The sequence below is a fragment of the Psammomys obesus genome, unplaced genomic scaffold (assembly GCF_907164565.1).
Source record: "Psammomys obesus unplaced genomic scaffold, mPsaObe1.curated_primary_1811, whole genome shotgun sequence".
In the NCBI taxonomy this organism is placed as follows: domain Eukaryota; kingdom Metazoa; phylum Chordata; class Mammalia; order Rodentia; family Muridae; genus Psammomys; species Psammomys obesus.
The window spans coordinates 994973-1001817 of record NW_026590062.1 but is presented as its reverse complement, the minus strand read 5'-3'; the positions used below and the strand labels follow the sequence as shown (position 1 = coordinate 1001817).

The following is a 6845-nucleotide window of genomic DNA, read 5'->3' as shown; positions in this document are numbered from 1 at the left end:
TATCTGTGTGTGTGTGGTGTGTGAGTGTGTCTGTGTATGATGTGTGTGTGGTGTGTGTCTGTGTGATATGTGAGCGTGTGGTGTGGTATGTGTGTGTGTGGTGTGTGCGGTGTGTATCTGTGTGATATGTGAGTGTGTGGTGCGGTGTGTGTCTGTGTGATATGTGAGCGTGTGGTGTGGTGTGTGTGCGGCAGCACTGCAGGATAACTCCGGAGCACAGGTGGCAGCACTGTGGGGCACTGCTGTGCTCTGGCTGCTTTAGCTGTGTCACCTACATAGATCAGGAGGCATTTGACTCAAAGCCTGACTTACTGCACTGGCAGACTGTGGTGTACGACAGCATCTCCACTGAAAGTGCATACCGCATTCGTGGGTATTTATCTCTAGAAGGACACTTAGGTCTCTTCTGCCTCTGGGTATTGGGAGCAATGCTATGATGAACATGAGTGCACACATGCTTCTTTCCGCTTGTGTTTCCAATTCTTAGGATTTAACACCTAGAAGTAGGATTGTTGTGTTCCTTGTTAGTTATATGTATAATTGTCTGATGGACACCTGAATTGTTTCCTGAGCAGTTACCCTGCTTCACTCTCCAATAAACACCACATATGGGCTCTGGCTTCCTGTCCTCATCGACGCTTGTTATTTTTTTCCATACGTTTCTAATGTGTGAGGTGGCATCTCACAGGCATTCATTTGATTTACATTTATTTATTTGCTGGAGCAATGCAGGGCATCTTTTAATATGCTGTTTGTGTATCTCTCGGGAGAAATTTAACTCAAACTTCTGCACATTTTACACTGGATTGTAGTGTTTTGGTTTATTCTGCATCTGCTGCCCTTTTCCCTTGCAGCTTTTCCCTGTTACACTTGTGTTTTCAAGGCAGATGTGTCCTCTCTAGACGCTGCTTCCCTCCTCTATTTTCTTGTAGTTTTATGACCCTGAGTCTTACGTCAGGTCTGTACCTGTCTGGAGTGAGTTTGTATAAGGTGCCAGGAAGGGCTCAGCTGTACACAGAAGGGTTTGCATCTCTGCCATCTGTCCCACCTGGCAGGCTTATGTATGTGCATACGCATGTACATGCTCCTGTCCCCGTGCCAGCATCAGACTGCCTCCATCCTGGTAGCTTTGGAATCATGTTTCAGAATCAGGAAGTGCGAGAGCTCGACTTCACTTCTCTTTGAGGGTTTCAGCTCTACAGGATCCCAAGAGAGCTCCTGTGATTTAAATGAACCTGATGCTGGGATCTTTACAGAGTACACTGAACCCGTATACCACGTGCACAGTATGAAGATTTAAGCAGAATTAGCTCTGGAAAAAAAGCTGTGCCTACAAACTGATTCGTCAAAACTGCAGTTCTGTGGAGAGGCTGGAATGTTGCAGGTCCAGGGCTAATTGCCTTACCTTGGGCTAGTTCTAGCCTTTGTAAGAGCTATTCCTTGCCATCTTCCATGTCAGAACTAACATCTTATGACTAACAGAGAGAAAACTTGCGGAATCTATTAACTTAGTAGACAGCTAGCTTCTGTCAACCTGAAAGCAAAGAACACCGTCAGATAGCATCTTGGGCCTATAGTAAAGCATCCCCTGTCTCGCTGTGCCCGGCTCTCTCTAAAGTACCTACCAATGTATTTTTTTAAAAGATTTATTTAGTTATTATATATACAGTGTTCTGCCTGCATATATGGTTGCAGGCCAGAAGAGGGCACCATCTCATATAACCATCTTATTATAGATGGTTATGAGCCACCATGTGGCTGCTGGGAATTGAACTCAGGATCTCTGGAAGAGCAGCCAGTGCTCTTAACCACTGAGCCATCTCTCCAGCCCTTGAAACTTTTTTCCCCTACCGATGTATTTTAAACTTGCCTTGGTTTAGGGCTTTCTCTGTTTCATAAAAAAAAAAAAAAAAAAAAAAAAACTTCATGAAACTACTTTCACACTGGAACATAGACTTTGGGGTAACCTAAACCCGTGTTCCGAGGTCAGAGTCATTCAAAACGGCTCCTGATAACACTGTGTCTTTTCCCTGTAGTATGAGAGCTGTGGTTTTGGGTTGACATCTCTACTCCATGAATATGGGATGCCTTTGCATTTACTTGTGGCTGCTTTAATTCCTCTCAACAACTTTTGCAGTGCTCAATATGCAGACCTTCTCCAGACTAGTTGCTCTGTTGCCGCTGTAACTGGTCCGTCTCAACCTCCTCCCCAGACGCTTTGTCAAGAGGGCCCAGAAACTGGACTCAGAGTCGAAGCTCAGAACCTTGCGACCTGGTTCAATCTGTGCTATACTCATGTTACCTGGAGACTTCAGGGCTCATACTCAAAGTCCTAACATCAGTGCATCTTTCAAGTTTCACTTCCTCCTCTCATTTCCTCCCTGGTCTGACTGCCCTGGGGAGGACCACGCTGGGTAACAGTGGCAGGATGTGACATTCTGTCTTTCTGGCTCCAGCAGGAGTGCTTGAGAGTAATGCTGGCTGAGGCCTTGGCTCACATGTGGATGTAACAATGCTGAGGGGCCTCTCTCTTCTCCTCCTTTCACAGTTTTATCACAAAAGGGTGTCCACTAGTATCTTTTCCACATCAGCTGGGCTAAGGGTGTGTGCCTCTGGCCTCCTGTTAATGTGCACTATATTAATTTTCAAGTTCTGAACCATGCTTGCGTTCTGGAAATCAGTCCCATTTGGTCAGGACTTGGCATCCTTTCCATGTGCTGCTGAGTTGGTTATGGTGTTTTCTGAAACATTTGTAGCCTGAGTATGGACATCAGTTCATAGTTGCCTAGTAGCATGTATGTGGTTTTGGTATCTGGATAACTCCAGTTGTGTGGGTGCCTTTGAGAGGGTTGCTGTTTGCTCTCCTGTTAGGTGGTGGTGGTCAATACGGAAATTGTCTGCCCTTGGACTTGTCCCTTCTGGAAGAGCTGTGCTCAGTCTCCTAACTGCTTACATATCTGTCCAGATGTTTTATTTCTATTTCTATTTCAATTACATGGCAGCTTGTTCAAAATTGAATTTTATAGGGAGAACCCACAAAATTTACTTATGGATCAGAAAGCAGGGAGGGAATAATAGCAGGTGATGGTCCTTTCTGTCTTCAGAACCTGTTCTGTGACCTACAAGAACTAAGATAAAGCCTGGGTGCAGTGGAGATACCACAGGCTCAGAGTCTGCACATTGCAGTGTAGGGATCCATGTTCTGTCTCTGCCCTTTAAACAGGACATGGCCCCCACATGTTGAAATCAGAGCAGCTATGACTGTCTGCAGAGAGTCTTCAAAAGAAACATTCCTTCCTGAGGGGAGGGGGTGTCATCTGACCCTCACCACCACCAGCTGGCCCCCAAACACATATTGTGTGGGATGCTCTTATATACAGGAGGTGGAAGATTGACTGGAGGGGCACACCAGGGATGTGGCTGTCATCATGTTGGGGTGGATCCTTGGTGATGTATCTGTCAGAGAGTCACCCTTGCCCCCTAGATGACCCAACAGACTCACTAGTTCGCAGACATGAAGAGACATGTCAACATGACATTAGGAAGTCATTGCAGCACAACCCACACAGAGGTGTTCAAAGCTCAATGAGATGGATGAGCTGAGGTGCAGGGGTGGAGGCAAGAGGCAGGGAGGACAGAGAGGAGGATGGGGTAGCTGAAGCATGCACCTTGTTCAATGAGGGTAAGAATGGAAAATAAAACCACATCTACTAGGACCAGATATGCTTGTCTTTTATTCTTCAGGAGGTAAAATTGCAGGAAAGTTTCTGTGTTTTTCTTTTGAATGGTGGAGGTTTTTTGTTTTTCATTATTTATATATTTCTAACTTAAAAAAATAATGTATGGCCACTGTAAAAAAAACATGCACAACAACTTTGAAACGATGAAAAGAGTGATAAACACAGCAAACACCCCTAGTCCCAGCTATGCAGACACAGCACATCTTCATATTCACACTTTATTCATTATAAAACTAGAGTACATAATTCCATATTCTACTTTCCATCTACTTTCTGTCCTCCAGATGTATAGCTTTACAAATCAGTACTGATTTTACAGATGAAAAACCACATGCTACAAGCCTTTTTACTGTCTCCACGAAACTGTGCAGGCAACAGTTTCACCCCTGCAGGACTCTCTAGCATCATACCCAAAATGCAAACACACTGCTGACAGGACCTCTCCAGGCCTGGGGAACCTTCACTTCCCAAGCCTGAGGTGGGATCTAGGCTACGGAGGGCAGCCCAGCAAAGTGCCCACTAAAGCAAGGAGCCACAGTGTGCTGGGAACTCTGGGGCTCCACTGCTTGCCGACACAGGAAAGTAGCAACTGCCAGCCCCTCCCTGTCCCCACCCTGAATGGATGCTGAGCTTAAACTCTTTAACTGAGAATGTAGGGGAAGCAGTACCCCTGATGCAAGGCGGGCCCAGTGGGCAGACACTGTGTTTCTGCCTTTGCGTGTGTGGTTTTATCCAGGCATGTGACAACAGGGATGACGTGGGCGTTTTCACATGGGCTAAGCATCACTGATGGTTGGTTGGCTTGGGATGACCTGGGTGAGGTCACTTAGTCACTGTAAGAAAAGGGCACACTGAGCTGTTGCTTCCCATGCTTGTGTGGAAGGTCCAAGTGGCACGGCCCATCCAGGCAACCTCCATGCATTTACCTCAAGAGCCAGGCCTTGGTTTGAAACCTAGACTGACATTCTGAATTTGCCCAAGAAAGGAGTTAGCTCTTTCTTCCTCAGCTCAGGGGCCATTCAAGTCAGAACACTGTTATAGTGATAATTCTGGAATTTTGGTTTCTTTAAAAAACACAGAAACATTATAGGAATATGTTTTCATTTTAATCTCAGTTGTAGGTATATGGGGGGATGCTTTGGACTGTCTGCAGCAGCTGACTATGATTTGTCTCATGCTCTAAGCCGGGGCATGGTTTGCCAGGTGCAGATAGTTTCTGTGACTGTGTGAGGTTTGGAATTCTGGGAACTTTTTAAGATGGTACATAAATGTTAGGACTCCAAGGCAGGGTTGGTGGTTATTGGTTGTTTAGGTGCGTTGGTTTGTGGTTTGCTAGTAGCTGTGCTCAAGAAAGAAATTAGATTCGGGGCTCTTTCTCTCATTTCTCTCTCTCTCTCTCTGTCCCCCTTCTCTCTCCTTTATCCTTCTTTCTCTCCCATCTAGTGATAGGAGGTGAAATGGGGGGAGGGGGTGGAGTGTGTGGGGGGGTTCAAGGGTAGGGAAAAAAGAACCCACAAAGTAGCAAAGACAAGCTACAAACTGCCGCTGTGGATAGTTCCTATGCAAGAGACCAAATGGTCATCACAAAGACTAACAAGAAGCCGGGGACCTGAGCACAACTGATGGCCTGAAGGGTTCAGGATACAGTGACGTCAGAAGCCTCCGGAGCTCCTGTTACAGGCTACCCACTCCTTCCCTGCTCACAGGTTCTTGCCACACCTGTATTTTCATTTGTACACTTACTAGGATTTTAGTCTCTTCATCATGCTCCTGCTGCTGACCAGAGTGTGGGTCGGTCAGAGAGTGGCCCTGCCATTCTCCCAGTATCTGGCATTGAGCAGAGACTTAGAGCACCTGCTCCAATCCTGGGGAATAAAGTCAGGAGCCCAGTGCCCCCCACGTGCACTGTGGGAACAGCCTGGCCATGGACTCCAGCACAAGTCCTCTGACAACTCTTAGAGGTGGGCATTGCTTGGTTTGCCCTGTTTACTGTCCCTTCTCCCTTCTGTGTTTCCACTGCCTGTTCTTCACTCTGTCTCACTTCAAGCATGCAGTACCGTGGGCCTGAGAGCAGCCCAGTCCCTTGGCACACGTGCTATGCTGTCTATAGATGCAGCCTTGCCCACCTCTGATCTGTCCTAGTTTCTGGGCATTTGAGGATTAAATCTCAGAGGGCATCCATACTTCCACGTCTTAGTGGTCTACCAGAGCGTCAACCCCTGTGATATCAACCCCTGCCCAAGGCCAAGGCCAGGCCAGCTTGGGATGCACAGCAACCACAATTTGCATACAGGTGATGCCTGTCGACCATCCGTCATAAAAACAGAAGCTGGAAAATGACATTTTTGTATGCCTTGGCTGTTTTCTCAAAACATGATATTAATTTTGATAATGAAGAACAGAATAGGCCTGGCCTGGAAGTCTGGGTGAGGGCTAGGGTGTGTTGATCCTTGCTATGACAGAAGCATGGTTGTAAGCAAGTCCTGTTTCACTTATGTCACTGACTTTGGTTGGATAGGAGATCTGGACCAGGTGGCCATTCCACCCCTCCTGACCTTGATGCTGCATTGAGCAGTGGTTATTCTGATTCTCATGGAGGAGTCCCTCTGTAAGTATACAGGCTCCCCAACAGGGGCCCGCGTGTGGAGCAGAGTGCCCACAGGCGCACAGACCACCTTGGGCTCCACAGTTCCAGGCCATCTGTGACAAAAGTAGAGGTGCCAGGATCCGACGCTGACTGCCATGGACCAGCCTTGCTACTGAGGACTCTGGATTGCTGGTGCTGTGGAGCACGGTTTCTGGGAATAATATGGCCAGTACTGTCCTCATCAGTGAAGCTGTGGTGACCCACCAGACTGTTGCAACTGCTGATGCTCCCTCATGGGAGGAAGGCTACTTGTCCCTCTCCTGAAACTCCAGCCAATCATTCTCTCTTCCCCATCAGCTGTAAGTAATCCCGGCCCCCAACACCTGGTCTGGGGAGGTGCTAGGAATAGGACACTGTCACCCACAGTATCTGTCACTCTCCTGGGATACATGTGGTGTACAGTCCCCAGCTGAACATGCCCATCTAGAGTATATAGGAGTCAGGAAGTAGTTGAAGTG

The 6845-nt window shown here is 47.3% G+C and overlaps 1 protein-coding gene across 3 annotated transcripts in view; it reads right to left on the bottom strand.

The window, feature by feature from the left end:
- Positions 1-6845, bottom strand: part of Ttc28 (tetratricopeptide repeat domain 28) — a 412775-nt gene that overhangs the window by 53773 nt on the left and 352157 nt on the right. The gene's annotated exons all lie outside the window — the stretch shown is intronic.